This window comes from Pleurodeles waltl, chromosome 4_1, assembly GCF_031143425.1.
Source record: "Pleurodeles waltl isolate 20211129_DDA chromosome 4_1, aPleWal1.hap1.20221129, whole genome shotgun sequence".
Classification (NCBI taxonomy): Eukaryota; Metazoa; Chordata; class Amphibia; order Caudata; family Salamandridae; genus Pleurodeles; species Pleurodeles waltl.
This window is the reverse complement of record NC_090442.1, coordinates 743729314-743748057: the sequence shown is the minus strand read 5'-3', so window position 1 is coordinate 743748057 and position 18744 is coordinate 743729314. Positions and strand designations below refer to the sequence as shown.

The following is an 18744-nucleotide window of genomic DNA, read 5'->3' as shown; positions in this document are numbered from 1 at the left end:
CCTTATTGGTTGATTTGTAAAATGTACGTCTGATGTCATAGGCCTGATGAGTTTATTATGAAAAGTTATGAAAGTGACAAAGTCTGTAACCTTGCTCATTTATTGTGAAGCACATATGTTAAAGGGCTTTGAGGGTGAATTTTTATTACATGTATCAAAGCCCGTAGGCAGGCATCTGGTTAAAAGCATCTCACTCATTACAATAGTAGAGAAAGGCGTTTTTGTGTTGGTTACTCACTCAAGCAAAACCTGTGCTTAGAAGATTTGTACTTTGATGACTGTGGTTAAAACCTCTAAGTAGAAGTACTGTTATTTTGTAAATTCATTAGGATTACAGTATCCTGAGTTCCTTAAGACTGATAAAGACTATTGGTCTGATTGGTGCATTGTGAATAGTTATGGTAGAAGCCATAGGTCTGATCTGTTTACTATAAAATATTAAGACAAATGTAGGAGGCCTTATGTGGCCTTATTGTAGAAAGCACATGTTAAAGCTAATATCCATTTTAACAAGGATTGTTATTACATGCTCACTATGAGAGATTGTTGCAGGCTTTCAAACTGGACAGTGGTGTTAGACCTGTCAGCTCTTGGTGTGGATTCCCCTGTCCTTTTGGCTTCTGACCTCCTGTTTTTGATCTTGTGCTGAATTTCGTTGTTGCTGGCTTTAGGATTCCGGGCACTTTACCACTGACCAGTGCTAAAGTGCAAGTGTTCTTTGTCCGAATGTTATTGGTTACTAGTTTATCAATGATTGGCATATTTGATTTGCTAGTAAGTCCTCAGTATAGTGCAACATGTTTGCCCAGGGCCTGTAAATCAAAATGCTACTAGTGGGTCTGCAGCAGTGACTGTGTCACCCACATGAGTAGCCCTGTAAACATGTCTCAGACCTGCCACTGCCACTGTGTGGGCAGTTCTAAATAGCCATTTCAACCAGGCAAGTGCATAAACTTGCCAGGTCCAAATGTTCCCTTTTACTACACGTAAGTCACTCCTAATGTGCAGTGTATTTAAAAGGAAGAACATGGGCTGATAATGAAATACTGGTAAATGTGTTTTTCACTACCGCAAGGACTATCTCTCCCATAGGGTAACATGGGGATTGCCTTGAAATACCTTTTTAGTATAATTTCCCATTGGGAGCAGGTAGCGATTTAGAGTTTGGGGTCTCTGAACTCACAATTCAAAAATACATCTTTTGGTGATGTTGGCTTTTAAATTGTAAGTTTGAAAATGCCACTTTTAGAGAATGGGCATTTTCTTGTTTAACCATTCTGTGCATCTGCCTGTCTGTGGAATAGAAATCAGGTCCAGGAAGACAGTTGGGTAGTGGATCGTAATTAGTTTTTATTGGGAATCAAGAGTTTAGCTTAGCCTTCTGGCTTGCAGGCATGTGCCCCCATCACCTAGTGACTTTTAACCTACTTAGCCTAGTCTGTTTTAGTGTACTTATTTTATTATTTCTTCCAAGATGGCTGCTATGTTTATAGTTAGGAAGATGTTTTGATTTCACGTCATGTCCCTTTCCCACTCACGTGTGACAGGAACATAATGTACTTCTGGAGGGAATTGTTTACATAATTGCCACCCCAAGCATGCCTTCTTAGCTATTGTTTGGGAACATATCTGCGTCAGGGGTCCTACATGATCTGTATTTTTACACGCAGTCAAGGTTATCAGAGGGATTCCTACTAGATGCCATAGACGCCTTCTATGCTACACATCGCCTTGATGCAGACCCATCCTTTATATCCTCACGGAGTCTGATCTAGAGACCTCATTTCAAGGTAACAAGGGTTGGGGGGTGCTTCTCATTGACATGGTACTGGCAGATTAGGTTTAACACACGTAGCTCTCTTTAGGTTAGAGATTAGGTTTTCCATGCTAGGGTATTAGGGCCTATTTCACATCTCGTCTTATTGCAAGATGGTGGGGGTCTTTATATCTATGTCTCATTTTTACAATTCTGTTTCTTGCATTGTTCATTATCCTAATCATAGCAGCTCATGCATTTTACAGTAGATTGCAGTCTTGTTAATAAAACCTATTGAAAACTTTACTGTATCTCCTTCATTGCCTGTGTGTGACTGAGACTTATTGCTCATGTGAGAAGATGCTTAAAGGCTGCCAGAAATCACCTTTTACTCTTTGGGTCTTTGGTGAGTGTAGGAAGCTAGCCTTGTGTATGGTGGGTACCCAAGGTTCTTACACCTTATACCAGGTCATGGTATCCCCTCTTAGTGAAGTATAGGCAGTGTCTGTCTAGAAGCCAGGCTCTCGAGAGGTAGCTGTGGATGAGCAGCCAAGGCTTATCTAGGAGACACGCAAAGCTCATGCAATACCACTGTAGTAACACAGCACTTACACACATGAAAGAAAACACTCAGGTATACAAAAATAAAGGTACTTTATTTTTGGAACACAATACTACAAAATACTAGAAGGGTAACCCTCCAATATGAGGTAAGTACTACACTAAATATATGGACTAGCAATCAGAAATAGGCATAGAAAAGGTTAGAAAACAGTGCAAACGCCATGCCAAGAAAGAGGGCACTTTCTTACATTGAGGTACTGCTTGTGAGCCGGGAGGGGTGGGCCGATAGTTGCGGCTTGTTGTAGGATTGGCTTAGTTGCCGACAAGCAGAAGTGTTTTCATCCCTAAATCAGCAGTCTTGCCTAGAGCAAGACTCCAACTACAACAGTTGGACTGTTTGTGAATTCAATCTAGACAGTCACACAAAGTGAGCTGAGGTGTGCCCTGCATCTCCTGATGGCTCTTCTTGAGCTTGAGTGGTGAAAGCATCTGACACTTGCACCTGAATAGGGCTGTGCCTGTCCTTACACAAAGCAGTCTCCAACCCCCTGGAGTGTGTCTCGGGCCAGGGCAGGAAAGGCAGGGTCTTGTGCACTACAAAGACTATTCTTTGACATTTGCCTACTTCAAAGATGGAAACGGGTATGGGCACTGGACCTCTGACCCCACAAAGGTAGAGCACTTCTGGACTAAGGAAATTCTTCCAGGAAGAAGCGCTGAATGCAGTAGGAAGGACTGCCACTCTCCCTTTTGCTTTGTTGTGCTGGCCTGCTGCTTGCTGCTTCTGTCCCATGAGTAAAAGCGCTGGACTTTGCTTTCTACATCCTGCTTTCTAAGGTTCTCCAAGGGCTTGAACTAAGCTTGCCTCCTGTTAGGAAGCCTCAGGGACCTCAAAGACTTCATCTGCCAGTGCCTGGGCTCTTCTGCTTAGAATCCTGACTTGCCAAGTGGTGCTAACTCCAGTCCCTGGGCCCTTAGAAGCGTAAGCTGGTGACCTGAAGAAGAAAATCCACGCACCGATGTGCTGCAGCAGAAATATTGACACAGCGCCTGTCTGGCAGCTGAAGAATCAATGCAGCATATGTCTGGAGGTTGCAGAACCGACGCAGTGCCTGTTTCCCCACTGCGCCATCAACACAGTGCATCTGGATTTTCCACATATCGTCCCTGGCGCATCAATTTGTCATTAACCCCACACCTCTGTAAGGAACCGAGGCTGCGTGTCCCAAAATCAACACATTGCCTTTCCTGCAAGGAAAGAATCAACGCATCAATTCCCCTGCCAGTGAGGAACCTACACATAGCCTCTCATGCGAGGAAAGAATCAACGTACCACCTCCCCTGCGGAGTAAGAAACCAATGCATCACTTTGCTTTTTGGTGCCACACTTCCTCTGAGGCCCACATTGTCTTTGCTTTTGACGCATCCCAGGTACTTTGTGCTAAAGAGATACAACCATTGATTCCTATGGACTAAGACTCATTAAAACCTATAAAAAGTGATATTTTTACTTATGTATGTTGGATTTTTGTCATTTTGGTCTTGTGTTTCTCAGAAAATATTAACTATTTTTCTAAACTGGTGTGGAGTACTGTTTGGTGTTTTCACTGTCTTAATGTGTGTATGTGTACAAATGCATTACACACTGCCTCTAAGATAAGCATGACTGCTTGAGCCAAGCTATCAAAGGGTTCAGCACGGGATATCTTAGCTGTGTGGCTCCATCACCCTAACTAGAGTGAGGGTCCCTACTTGGACAGGGTGCACATGGGGTGTGCATAATTTTCAGGTGCTGCAGGCGGGTGTTGTGTCATTTCTCCAGCTGCGATGCAGGTGATGCGTCGATTTCCCAGCTGGAATGCAGATGGTGCATTGATTGTAGCCACGAGGTAGGTAGCGCATCGTTTTTGCACCCGCTTTGCAGGTGGTGCATCTAAATTTTCCCTGCACAGCTCCCTGTGTGTGGATTTCAGTCCTTGTTCTACCAGCTTCACCTGCCAAGGGCCCAGGGACTGGATAGGGCACCATGTGGCAGGGCAGGAGTCCCAGCAAAGAGTCCAAGTGCTTTTTTGGCCCTGAGATTTCAAACAGGAGGCAAGCTCAGTCCAAGCCCTTGGAGATTCTTCACAAGCAGGAATATACCACAAAGTCCAGTCTTTGACCTCTTTCAGGCAGAAGCAGCAGCTGCAGGCCAACCTAGCAAAGCACAGTCACAGGCAAAGGGGCAGTACTCCTTCTCCAGCTCTTCAGCAATTCTCCTTGGCAGCGGTTCCTCTTGGTTCCAGAAGTAATTTGACAATCTGGGGTTTTGGGTCCACTACTTACTTGCCAAGTAGGCAAACTTCAAAGGAAAGTCTCTGTTGTTCACAAGATCCTGCCTTGCCCAGGCCTGGCTCCAGGCTCACACCAGGGGGGTGGAGACTGCATTGTGTGAAGGCAGGCGCAGCCCATTCAGGTGTAATTGGCCACTCCTCCCTCCACTCTAGCCCAGATGGCCTATCAGGATATGCAGGCTGCACCCCAGCTCCCTTTGTGTCACTGTCTAGAGGGGAATTACAAACAGCCAGACAGGGAATACACAAGCAGGCAGAGTCACAGAATGGTTTAAGCAAGAAAATGCCCACTTTCTAAAAGTGGCATTTTCAAACTGACAATTTAAAAAATAACTTTACAAAAATATATATTTTTAAATTGGGAGTTAACAGACAACCAAACTCCATATTTCTACCTGCTATGAAAGGGAAACTGCACTTAAAAGATATTTAAAGGCAACACCCATGTTAACCTACGAGATGGATAGGCCTTGCAACAGTGAAAATTGAATTTGGCAGTCTTTCACTGTTAGGACACGTAAAACACATCAGTATATGTTTCACCTCTTACATACACTGCACCCTGTCCAGGGGGCTACCTAGGGCCTACCTTAGGGGTGCCTTAGATGTACAAAAAGGGTAGGTTTGGGCCTGGTAAGTGGGTACACTTGCCAGGTCAAATGGGCAGGTTAAAACTACACACACAGACACTGCAGTGGAAGGTCTGAGCCATGTTTACAGGGCTATTCATGTGGGTGGCACAACCAGTGCTGCAGGCCCACTAGTATCATTTGATTTACAGGCCTTGGGCACCTCTAGTTCATTTTACTAGGGACTTTCTAGTAAATCAAATGTACCAATCATGGAAAAGCCAATTACGCATACATTTTACACACGGAGCACTCACACTTTATCACTGGGCAGCAGTGGTAAAGTGCCCAGAGAACCAAAAACAGCAAAAACAGAGTCCAGCACACAGTCAAAGCATGGGAAGCAGAGGCAAAAAAGACAGTGTAGACCACGCCAAGGATGCCACGTCTAACAATGCCAATATGTATGATGTGAGATCAGTTAACACAGACTTCATATATACCTTAACTAAAAGAGGCCAATCCTCACTGGGCTCTTTTCAACATCCATTTAGTGTCATTTCAAGTTAGTTTTGTCTAGTGTCAGTACACAGTATTTGTGCAATCCTAATCAATCAAAATCTGCTACTACCGTGGAACTCCTTAGCCCTGGAGAGTGTATGCTAAATACAAAACTCTTCTCGAAATTCAATACAAAAAATATAAGAAAGGGGCAACTACTTTCAACTTCAACAAAAGACGCAGACTAGTCAGTTTTTCTTAAGGTGACTATGGGCTCAGCATCAGCTTCAACTGTGGCACTAAGGCAGAAGTGTCCACACTAAGTCCAAGGGGTCGTGATCCATGCCAGATTTTGATATTAGCCACTGACTATGTAAACAACATCGATTTAGGTCCATCGTATGAAATGTTGTCTCGTGTGGCTATTTTGAATTTCAGTTATGGATTGCGCCCTCCTAGGTCTATGCTGGAAAAGCCTACTACCTATAATTGCAGCACATGCCATCATACTCTGGGTATCTCCATGTTGAAATGGAGCTTGAGCTCAAACATCTCTCTTTTTTTAAATGCACTTTATTGACTCTACCAACTATTACATTAGCTTGACCTACAAACAAGCAGTGGCAGTACACTGAGTATTCAATGGTGCAGTTTTTTAGATCATCTGCAGATGATTGAGGTGGATGATAAGGAAATGTAGTTAGATATCATGAAGGAACAGATAGGCAGCCTTGTTGTGGAGGTCATGCCTCCAATTTCAGACAATTGAAACAACTTTAAACAGTAACATAAACCTGAGGAACTTAACTAGCAGGTGGAGAATGAATAAGAATCAATCAATAACAATGAATAAGTACAGGGCATGGGTTGGTGTTGTGTTGTGAGATGAGGTAGAAATGGTAGATAGGGGATGCAATGGCAGAGAAGGGTGTAGATGCACAACTCAAAGTAGTTCTCATGTGTAGGAGTAACCTTGCATGCTGATCAAGCAAGTGACCCGCTTTGAAAAGGGAAAAGTGCAGCACACAGTGGGGCAGTACGTTTTGTGATTTTGACAGTGTGAGACAGGGATTCTGTGGTCCATAGTGGTAAGGGGAGACATGCTCACTCTTAATTAGTGTTTAGATTAGTTTGGTAACTTGCAATTCATGCTGGGGTAATACTGTATAGCTATGGAGGAAGTGTATCATCCTTGGTCTTGATTCAATTATTTATTGTAATCTTCATTACCTTGATTCGTAGTCCTCCTCGTAGCAGTCCACAACCCTTCCTTGCACCTCAAAGTTTGTACTTTGGACTTACAGGAAGTGAATGAGGCTCTCAAGTATTATTATATAGTTGATGTAATAAACTTTTGTTTAGGGGGACCTTACAATAGTAATGTGGAAACTTCCTGTCAGGGGCGGGATTGCCTCAATGTGTTAGGACCGGGGCGAGGAGGACGTAGATAAGGGGTAATAAAGAATTCAAGCATCTCGTCCTACTCTAATGCTAGGGGATGTTTCCTTATCCCTATAGCTTCTTTCTGCCAAAGCAGCATGCTCTCGGATTCAGCCCATGGGATAGCTGGACTTTGCTCGATCATTGCCATTGGAGAGACACTAAGTTTCCAGTAATCTGTTATGCAAAGCATAACTCACAATAGCTTTGTACAAATATAATTTCAGAGCTTTATGTTCTTATTACACTTGGAACAGTCCTAGGGCACACACTTTGCACCTGTGCAAGTCAGCAATGCCGGACAGTCAGGACAGGTGTCCCATTACTGCCTTCCAATAGCAGTCTATTCCAGGGCATGTCAAGAACACATGGAGCATGTCAGCATCCACCTGCTGGCACCAGGAGTAGGAGGCATTGGCTCCTGGAAAGAACTCATCCCTGGACACAGTAGTGGGATGTGCAAATATAGTATCCAATTCAGTGTCACTGAATATTCTACCTAGTTCAAACTTCATTTGTCTAATAGCAAGTCAAGTAAAAGCAGTTTTTGTGCTGCCAACCATTTTATGAGGGGTTGCCCTCGATCATTGCCTGAATTGTTTTCATTATTGCATGTGGCAGCAGTTCATTGGCTGTTATACACCAGTAGAGCCGAAGCATTTAACGAAGCCCATTATAGGTGATAAAATGGCCCTGTCATATGATGTGTCTGCCCACCGAGCTCTTGGAGAGTCATCAGACGTCACTCTTAGAAGAGTTCACTCAGTGTACCAACTACGGAACATAATCAACAGTTCCTTCGAGTCCGCCACCTTCCCGGAGAGCTGGAAACACGCCGAGATCAATGTCCTTCTCAAAAAAACCAGCGCGGACCCAAAGGACCTCAAGAACTTCCAGCCTATCTCTGTGCTCCCCTTCCTGGCAAAAGTTATCAAGAAGGCTGTCAACAGACAACTAACCCGTTTCCTTGAGGAGAACTGCACCCTGGACCCTTCCCAATCCAGATTCCGCAGCAACCACAGTACCGAAACCGCCCTCAACGCCGCCTCCGACAACATCAGAACGATACTGGACAACGGCGAAACCCCCGGCTCTCATCCTCCTGGACCTCTTGGCTGCGTTTGACACCGCCTGCCACCACACCCTACGCTCATGCCTCAGCAAAGCAGGAATCCGTGACAGAGCCCTGGACTGGGTCACCTCCTATCTCACTGGCAGAACCCAGAGAGTCTGCCTCCCCCAATTTCGATCGGAGGCCACCAAAATAATCTGCGGCATACCCCAGGGTTCGTCCCTCAGCCCGCCCTCTTCAAAGTCTACATGGCCCGCTCGCTAACATCGCCCAATCCCACAACATCATCTCATCCGCTGATGACACCCAGCTGATCCTCTCCCTCACCAAGGACTCCGCCAAGACCAACCTCCACGAAGGATTGAAGGCCATCGCCGAATGGATGAAGAGCAGCTGCCTCAAACTCAATTCTGACAAGACGGAAGTCCTCATCTTTTTCTCCACCTCCTCCGCATGGGATGACTCCTGGTGGCCTGCCACTTTCGGAGCTGCTCCGACTCCCACCGACCACGCAACCTAGGATTCATCTTGGACACCTCATTATCCTTGACCCAGCAAGTCAACGCCATCTCCTCCTCCTGCTTCAACAACCCTCTGCATGCTCCAAAAGATCCACAAATGGATACCCACCGAAACCAGAAGAACAGTCACCCAAGCCCTCATAAGCAGCAAACTGGCCTACGGCAATGCCCTCTACGCAGGAACTGGGCTACGGCCAAACTCCGGAAGAGGCAGCAACGCATCCAGCACACCTCCGCACGCCTCATCCTGGACATCCCCCGCCACTGCCACATCACAGACCACCTGAGAAACCTGCACTGGCTCCCAGTCAAAATGAGAATCACCTTCAAATTCCTCACCCACACTCAGAAAGCACTGCACAACACCGGACCAGAATACCTCAACAGATGGCTCTCCTTCTACACCCGACCCGGCATCTCTGCTCCGCTGACCTTGCCCTCGCAACCGTCCCATGCATCTGCAGAACTACAACCGGCAGTAGATCATTGTCCCACCTTGCCGCCAAAACGTGGAACACTCTTCCCACCCACCTGCGCCAGACCAAAGACCTCCTTACCTTCAGGAAACTTCTCAAGACCTGGCTGTTCAAGCAGTAGCAGCACCTTACCCCTTCTCGTCCCCCCCTTCCTCAGCGCCTTGAGACCCTCACGGGTGAGTAGTGCGCTTTACAAATTCTTGATTGATTGATTGATTGAGTATTTCCAGCCTAAGGGTGCGCCGCTGTCTAAGGCCAATAAGGGCTGTTGTGATGTCCTTATCTAATAAGGCTGGGGAGGACTGGCCGGTGCAAAAGGGAATGTGCAGGCTGTTAGTGTGCAGACTCGAAGATAGCATATGTGAGCTATCTGCAATTAGGGGGAACGTCAGGCTATGCGGCTCATCAGGCAGAAGCTCTGGAATACTCTAGGTGTCAGTCATGGCTCTGCTGTGGTCACAGTATCATCCAGGCAAATGCCTTGCCACCAAACCATTTCAATTGTGAAGCGAGAACGTAGTGATCAAAGTTCACTCCTGGTCGTCTGGTTCTACTAGTCAACTGAACTTAACAGCCATTTTGCAAGATCAGGACTCCTACTAGACCATCTATGGACCAGAAAAAAATTTCAGTGAGGTATATATTTAGCATGGGCAAAGAAGCCTGTCAGCGGTAGCAGAAGTGTCTTCCGAAATGACACCTGACTCCCCAGGGCTGCAATAGTGAGTGTTATATTACCATGAAGCAAGCCTTGGTCATCATAGTGAACTCTGTTAAAAGACTAGAGGGTCTCTGCAATGCCTGCATGATACTTTATAACATCTCTAGGAACAGCATTGTATTGTCTATGTAGAGGCAATACCATGCATTCTGTCTCTTAAGAGGATGCCGCACGCATCCACTCCCTTAGGCAGCTGAATGGCAAATGGCCCCATGGCTACAGAAGGGCAAATAGTAAGGAGGAAAATGGACAGGACTGCCTCGTGCCCAGCGGTGGCTGAAACAAATCTCGAGGTGAAGGGCGAGAGGTGGAAGATAAGGATGGGGACGAAGGGGGAAAATAAAAAATAAATGTATTTTTAAAACTTAACTTCATGGATGCTGCTTGCCGTTTAGCGCTCCTCTTCTCTTCTGGTGCCCCAGCATTCACTGGGACACCAGCACAGGCTCCCCAGCAATCCTGGTGCTGCTTTCATATGAAACCTAGCATGAAAGCAGCATCGTGAATGGTCTGAGCAGCTTGGACTGCCGCTCCAACATAACCCTGGGGCCTGTGCAGTTTCTCCAGCCTGTTCAACACAGCCAAGTTGGAGAAACCTAAGTGTGCATGTGTGTTTGCAAACACACATGCGCACTTAGGTGCACTCTCTCCTCCTTACCCTCTCCTCTACCTCCTCCTGTGGCCCAGCCCCACCCCACCCTGCACATGCTCTGCAGAAAAAAGGATAATTAAATATTGTTTCATTTTACAGCTCCTGGCTGTTAGCCAGGGGGTGACGCTCCTTCACTGCTGCGAAGGAGCCATCCCTGCTTGTGCCATAACCATTGAGTGTGGAATGTGAGATCTTAAGCTCAAACATCTTTTGACACATGCGTTTAAACACCAGCAGACATATTTCTTGCACAATTCATTTTGTAACAGCGCAAAAATCAAAGAAAATATTGCAACAAAAATACAACAGAACTTTTGCTTGCAAGTTTTGTACATTTTAATAAGATTTTTTGTTTAATAGATTGAGTTACCACTTTGTGTCAAAAAGTGACACAATGAAGCTAATGTATGTGGTCCATTCTTAAAACTATTTTTGGTATAAAATGTGCTCCATTTTCCACATTTGAAAGGTGGAGAAGAACGTCCTTTAGTTCCCCACTCCGCCAGCCTTTCCATAGTGGTGCAAACCGCCATGGAAAGGCTGGCAGATAGGGACTCGTAATCCCCAGGGCAGCGCTCCCTGGTGGATTACAACCACTAGGACCACCAGACTGCAGGCTGGCAGCAGCCTGGTGGTGTCGGCGGTTGAACTGTGGCGGCTTTGCCACGGTCATAATGTCACAGTCAGACTACCACTTTGGCGGTGGTCTGACCGCGACCGTGACACAGGGTCATAATGAGGCCTTTAATGTCCCATTTCGCTGTGTAAACTGTTGAGGTTTCGACCCCTATTCATTTAAGGATCATCATCAAGTCAAAAGGGTCGAGAATGTAGTGGTGTAAAAGGGATCTGAGACAGTAACCATTAAGACAAAGGAATAGACAGAGGAAGAATCCTTAAAAACTGACATCCCAATATTGCAACCACCTGGTGTACAATTTTGGTAGTTGTAGCCAAGGATTATAAACCAATCAAAAATAGACGATACCACAGTTGATGACAGCAGTCAGGCAGCAAAAAAAGTCCTATTAATCTGAAGAAGGAATAAATACATATTAGTATCCAATTAATGTATCGGTTATTTATATGGTGCCAGGAAAGGCACGAGGGATTAGCCCACCGAAGGGATACTAAAACCAAGCACAATTACTATACAACTTTCGATGTGAGAGGAAACACATAACAAGCCAATCCTGCAGTTACTCACCAGAGAATAAATCAGAAACTTCAATTTGGGGCAATATGGAACTTCCAGAGCACACCCTATAACGAGCACCTTGAATAAGCCAAAGAAATTAATTTAGCCCCCGATACAATTGTGGTTCTAAATTGCAAGAGAATAAAGAGTCAGACCCAAAATTCTTAGTAGTAGGAACCCACAGAATAAGCTGAGTAAATCAAAGGTTTCTGCAGGGGACACTGTAAAAAAGGTTCGTGTTAATAAACCATAAACACAGGGACACGGACACCAAAGGAATCATGTCTCTCCCAATTACTCCAAACTTGAATAAAACTCCGAGGGTCAGAGCAGTATCAACCTCAGGTACCATCTGCTACAAAGGTACCAATTTCAATCATAGATTATCACAACACGTGCATACAATCCTTAAACAGTTGATACAAATAGCAAATTGTCAACTATGTGACTTAACCCACAATTAGCCTATCGATACTAAATAAGGAAAGCACGCAAACAGTAGTTACAGGCTGGAAAAAAACAGGCGAATAACCATTCTCTATTCCGGACATAGACTGCTATAAGGGAATGATAAGTATCAAGCAAAAAGAAAACCTCGATACAGCCCGCATACAATCCTCATATATAAACAAAAACCCTAATAGTTAAAACAGGAAAAATGTGTCATTGTGCATTTCAAAAAATGCATACCATAGAAGAAACACAAATTAACAATGCAACAAGTTAGCGAGATCACATCCTAGGGGGAATAGTACAAAAAAGCAAAAGGACGACAATAAATATATTAAAATAATATTCATGAGTAAGATCAACAAGTCCGGGACTAATTTACATTTATGAAAACAAATAGACAACGAGACAAAAGTCACAATCGATAGCTAAAATAATCCATGATACTAATTATGAAATGCAAGCAACAACAGGAGAAGATAGGAAAAAAGGCCAACTGAAGGGACAAGTTCTCCATTTCTTTACAAAGAAATTCAGATCACTGCATTGTTCCATTCATCCAAGGTTTTCAGGCCATGGTTGACTGAGTCACATCTGGATATTTATCGACGTTCACAACGTTTGCAATTGTGTCAAATCCCCCTTCGTAGAGGAAGTGTTGGCTGGTCAATCACTTCCCAAAAGAAATCAGATTCAGCGTGTTTTTCTGTGAGAAAGAGTGACACCAATGGCGTTGTTTCCACTCTGCAGCATATTCTGCTCTTATGCTGAGTATGGACTGAATTGCTTTTGCTGAGTTTGCACTGAATTGCATAAATAATATTGCTAGTATGCAATTACCATGATGTTTCATTGGATAGACTCGTGTGCCAACCTTAAATTCTTTCATATTGTTGGTCTGAGAACATACACTGCAGTTTTGGCATCTAAAATGACCAAGGACAGGAGGTAAACCCTGTGAGGTAGTAATAGATAAGTAACCATTTGTATTGGGCGGTCCAAGTAGCTGCATGTACAAAATGATCACCAAAGTTGTTACCTCTTCTGTAAGAGAAAAGTGGGGGTTCCGCAAATATGGCATAACTGAGCAGAATTCCCCAATTTTTCTAAATTATCTTACTTACTTGATTGCTCGAGGGGCAAAAGGTGGAAAGAGAGGGAATGCGAATATTGGAGTGATGTGTTTTAGGAGTAAGAAGAACCTCTCCGGGACAGAACCAAGTCTGTTTCATGGTTATTTAGAATAACCCCTGATCTGTAGGTTCTCAGCTAAAATCCCTGCAACCCCAGAAAAAGTCACTCTTCCACTTGCAATTCCTCTGAATGCGGAGGAACTGACCATAAGGGAAGCCATCCCTTAAACCCTTTGGGTGATTACTAGAATACAGTAATAAGGTGTTTTGTTCTGTGAGTTTCTTAAACAAGGTAGTAATGATTTTTTTGCCAAATATTCTAAGAGAGAGATCCAAGAAGGGCAATCCATCAGTACAGGCCTCAAAAGAAAATTTAATGTGTACTTACACAGTGTTAAGCACTCAACCAGTGATTGCAATGTATCTCTATCTCCTTGCCAGATCATAAGTACATCATTAATGTATCTTTTCCAGACCACAATCTGTTTATAAAAAATTATTCAGAGGGGAAAAAATCTTAGTACGTTCCAAGTTGTACATATACAGAGTGGCAAAGTTAGGGCACAGCATGCGCCCAGTGAGACTCCTTTCTTTTTTAGATGAAAGGTGTCCCGATACAAGAAATAATTTCTTGTGAGTGTGATTTCCAGTGGTTCTATTACAAAATCAGTGGGGGTCTTAGTGGGGAAAGGGACGAGTCTAGAAAACCCCTAATCACCTCCATGCCCTCCCATTGTGGAATATTTCTATATAAAGACTCTATATCAAGTCCCACCAACAGATTTGTCTCTTCATCAATGGACATATCTTCGATTTGGGATATCAGATCCATGCTGTCCCTGATATAAGTTGAAGTTTTATGGAGAAACCCCTTGATAATTGCATCAGTGTATTTAGCCAAGGGTTCCAGGATGGTACCACATCCTGATACAATGGGTCTGTCCGGAGCATTATTGGGATCTTTGTGTATTTTTGGAAGCACATATGATAAAGGAGTACGCAGATGGGCATTATTCAGAAAACTATGTTCTTTGGTAAAGATGATACCAGGTCTAATGCCCTATCTGTGACCTCTTTAATATTGGATCTAATCTGTGGGAGAGGGTCGGAACATAGTGATACATAGTGTTCAGGGTTGTATAATTGTCGAAAAACTTCAGAGCTATATTTGACATTGTCCATGATAACAATGCCACCAGCTTTGTCAGCCGGTTTGATAGATTAAATCTCCGGAAGAGAGTCAGAGCATAGTGGTACATAGTGTTCACGGTTGGATAATTGTCACAGAATTTCAGAGCTATATTTGACATTGTCCATAATAACAATACCATCACATTTGTTAGCCGGTTTGATGATAAGTTCTTGGTTTTCTTTTTAGAATGTGAGGGCATGTCACTCAGATAGCTTCAGATTGTATGGTACATATTCAAAAGAGTTTGTAACATGTTGAATCTGCTATAGCACCAATTTTTCAAAGGCCAATATTTCTGGTGACATAGCAGATGATGGAGCTGAGAAAGTGGAAGGAGGATGAAAATTATTATGTGTAAACTCCAAATAAAGGCCTAATTATAAAAATATTTAAAACTAATTTGTCTAAAGAACTTCAACAAGTCCTCATGTAGACCAACAAAATATGTATGTTCAGTTGTACAAACGATAAGCTCTTGCTCAAAAGCTTTATCTCATGTGAGGACTAATTGTATTGGGAGAGAATAAAAATGGGTATCAGGGCATTGTCAGTATTGGTCAAATTCTGAGCATTTCAACTGTCCCAAAGGGGAAGTACCACGTACAGCAGTAATTCTGTCAATCATTGTGGCGAGCCCCATTGGTAGAGTGTCCGCTGGTTTGGCGTTCATATGGTTGTTGGTATTGATAGGTCCCACGGCCCTGCTCCTTCCTCGACCCCGAACTCTCACTAAAAAAGTATTGGGTTGCAGTGTAGGTGGTGGTGTCTTATGTTCAACTCCTGAACTAGTACATTCACCTAGATATGAATCTACTGTTGAGGAATTGTAGAAGTCCAAGAATGTAACCGATTTACTATTCTTAAATCTACCTCAACTGAGGCCCCTATTGGTATTATAGAGATTGGAATTATAAAGGTAATCACTCAAGTAGGGGTAAGTTCTCTCCTTGCTATACTTTTTTATGTCTTTATTAATCTTGTTGATCTTTTTGTTTTCTTCAATAGTGTTGAAGGTGGCTATAGTAAAATTGATCCTATCAAGTAAACTCTTGGCATCTGCAATAGAATCGTTTTCCAGGATCAGCTTCTCTAATACTGCAATTTCTTCCAATTCTTTACTACTATATTCCAGGGCCATCTTAATCCCCTGTAGCATCCAATGTCTAGAGCAACTGGTGGCCAGATGGCTAAACCCTGATCTAAATTTAGGGTAATCATTAAAGATTGCAGGGGTGTTACGTAGTTGAAGTCATACGGGGATGACACCTGCTTTGAGATATTCAGCGAGCATACGAGCGTGTAGGCTAGTATGTATCTGTCTCTTTTTAAGCTTTTCTATTTTGGCCAATAAAGCCTGAGAAGTATTGACTGCTGACTTACTAGAGTTGTTTAAGTGTTGGCTCTCATTGTACCTACAAGCCTGCTGGATTTGGGTGGCAGCACCACTAGGATGTGGGTATCTGAGTCCAGTTCCACACCTTGTGACAACTGTTGGCCTAACCCTTTCGGCAGGCTTGCAGTACCTCACCGGCACCTAGAAGTGGCAGTGATTTGTGGCATATGTGTGCATGACATTCTGATTTGTCAGGGGAAATTGTGGTGGAACAGATCTCATCCTTTCCTCTCAGATCCATTTGTCTCACACATGTAAAGAGAAACAGAAGCAAAAATTGGTTCAATACATTTCATTGAAACAATTGAGTTCTAGATAGAAATGGCAAGTACTTCAATGATTAGGATGATAAAACATGGTAATAAAAATACAGTGACAAGAAAAGTAAAACCTAGATACAGTCTCACCATAGTGTCATAATACTAAGTGTTGGAATCCCTAGTTACGCCACAAAAGTGCAATCAGAGGACGGCAGTGGTAGCCATAATCCACCCTTCTTGATCTAGGAAGTCACCATCCCCATACCTGAATGTGGTAGTAGCAAAGAGGCCTGTCGGTCTACTGTGAAGCCTCTCTCATGTGGCTGGAAAAGACATTAAGTATCAGCAGACAGCTGCACCAAGGCAACAGCATGCAGTGGCTAGCCTTCTGGCTGGAACCATCCCTCTAGCGTGTAGTGGGCAAAATATTGTTTTATAATAAAACAGCTTGTGTTCTAGGAAAAATGCCCTCATGTGAAAATATGTATTTGTGTGACGTGACAGAGATTGTGGTGGTGATCTTTGTGCCGACAACATATTGGAGACATCCTTGAGCAAAGAACAGAACGAGAATGTTAGAGTGAAGGGAATTAAACAGTTTCTGTACTAAAAGTGTACGAGATAAAGGAAAACAAAACATCACTACATAGAAGATCTTCTGCTCAAAAATAAACTGAATACAATGAATTGTATCTAGGCTAAAGTGCGCAAGCTTCAGGCCAACGGCTAAAATAACACGACCTTAAGAAGCTGCTAAAATAACAACACTATAGTGTTGGAAAGGAGTGAAGGGCCACTTCGGATCCTGTCTGTGTATTCATCTGTATAATTTGGTGCTTCCCTAAAGGACATGCTGTGGTCATAAGTACCAAAGAGTGAACCCAAGCGAATGTAGGCTCATACAAAAAGTATCCCTCACAACATAGCAGTTCGTCAGAAAGGAGAACTACCACAGGGGACATTCAGAGATTCTTTTTTTTGTGATGGAAGTAGACAGCCAATGTTTTTCTTTTTAGTGGATGATTGTAGCTTTTCTTCATTGCTTTCAATGCTTTCTTGGCAATAATGCAAATATCAATCTAAAGTATTGCTGTGGTAGCCTTATTTCTTGAGGTCTCCTAAGGCTGGTTTATCAATTATACCTGTTGAGACATTGTTGCAGATAACTGTTTATACCAGGGTCTCACCTCGGTGTTATTTGGGAATGCCCTGTTGTAGTTCTCCTGCTTATTTAAATGAAGCAGTTTTTTTAAATGTTGCATTTTAAAAAAAGAAACATTTCCATTTCATATTTTTGGAGTAGGCAATGGTCTCTGGGGCCATTGCCTGCTCTGAAACAATCGATGCCCCCCCCCCATTTTCTTGGGGACCCCTTCCCATTTGGGAAATGGGTTGGCTATGAGGAAGGGATGCCCTTGGAATGCCCCTTCCTAATCGCGCGTCGCGATCTCTATTTTGTCAGTTCATTGCGAGTAACTGACTTGCAATGTAGGGATGGTACATTGCGACCTAAAATAGATTTGTAAATTTGACCCCTAATCTTTTAAATTATATATTATCAACAAACTTTAGTATCATTTAAACTTGAACCACTACTACTTGTTAAAAGAATAACAAAAACTCCTACCAGCCAGGAGCACCTTAGACCCGTGCTGTTGCGGCAAAGGCATGGGGTCCTTGTCTGTCGGCCATTCCTCTGCCTGGGCTGTAAGTACTTAGGAGTTCAGTACGTGTCCCCGCTCCCGGTATACCAGCCTGGTAACATTAAACACTGAAGCTAATGCGTCCGTAGCCTCCTGCGCATTCTTCCGGGGCACTTTGCAAGTGCCTTCTGAGCTGGGTGGACAGGTCCCACTGGATTACATATTGAAGTTGCAAAATACTTTCGAAGGTGCCCGCCCCAATTCACTTTGCTCAGCAGCAGAGCTGCCCTCATTCTGAATGTTCCGCCTGCCTTACAAATACTGGAGAGTTCATCGTAAAACATCTAATTGGACTCTAAAGTTTACATGACAATTTAAAGAGTGTCATAAATGCAGGCCTGCTCGGTTGTCGAGCTGTTCCCATTTTGAATTGTTGCATCCCACGCTTCAGCCTTGCAAATACGTGAACTCTCGTGTCTCGTTAAAATGCCTGATGTTTACCTGGCCATGTAAAAGTCACGTGCCTTCATCCTGTGGGTTCAGCTGCCCCTGACCTCATAATGTTTATCTGTAATGTTACGTCGTGATCTGGGTCCATATTAATTGGGATAGAAAATAAGGAACAATAAAAAAAGGTGGTCCCTAAATAGCTAAAAAAACATACCAATGGCCTACATTTGCAAGTCGGGGCAGTTTCGAACTTGTAAAGCTGTGGGTTTTAGCAGTATAACAAGACATGGGAGACTGAAAGCGTCTGATCTTGCTGCGGGAAATGTAAAAGGTAACATCAGGGACATTAACAGTAAACAAGCATTTGCAATGCAATGGGTCTCGCGTTTACTCGAGTTAAAGCTATTAGCGTTGTAAACT

General features: G+C 43.6%; 1 protein-coding gene across 6 annotated transcripts in view; it reads right to left on the bottom strand.

Moving 5' to 3' along the window:
* Positions 1-18066, bottom strand: part of LOC138288112 (NACHT, LRR and PYD domains-containing protein 1 homolog) — a 524384-nt gene extending 506318 nt beyond the window's left edge. For all 6 annotated transcript variants that reach the window (XM_069229359.1, XM_069229355.1, XM_069229361.1 and 3 more), the window contains exon 1: positions 17859-18066. The gene's annotated coding sequence lies outside the window, so the exon portion shown is untranslated. The remainder of the gene's footprint in view (positions 1-17858) is intronic.
* Between the last annotated feature and the right edge of the window lie 678 nt (positions 18067-18744).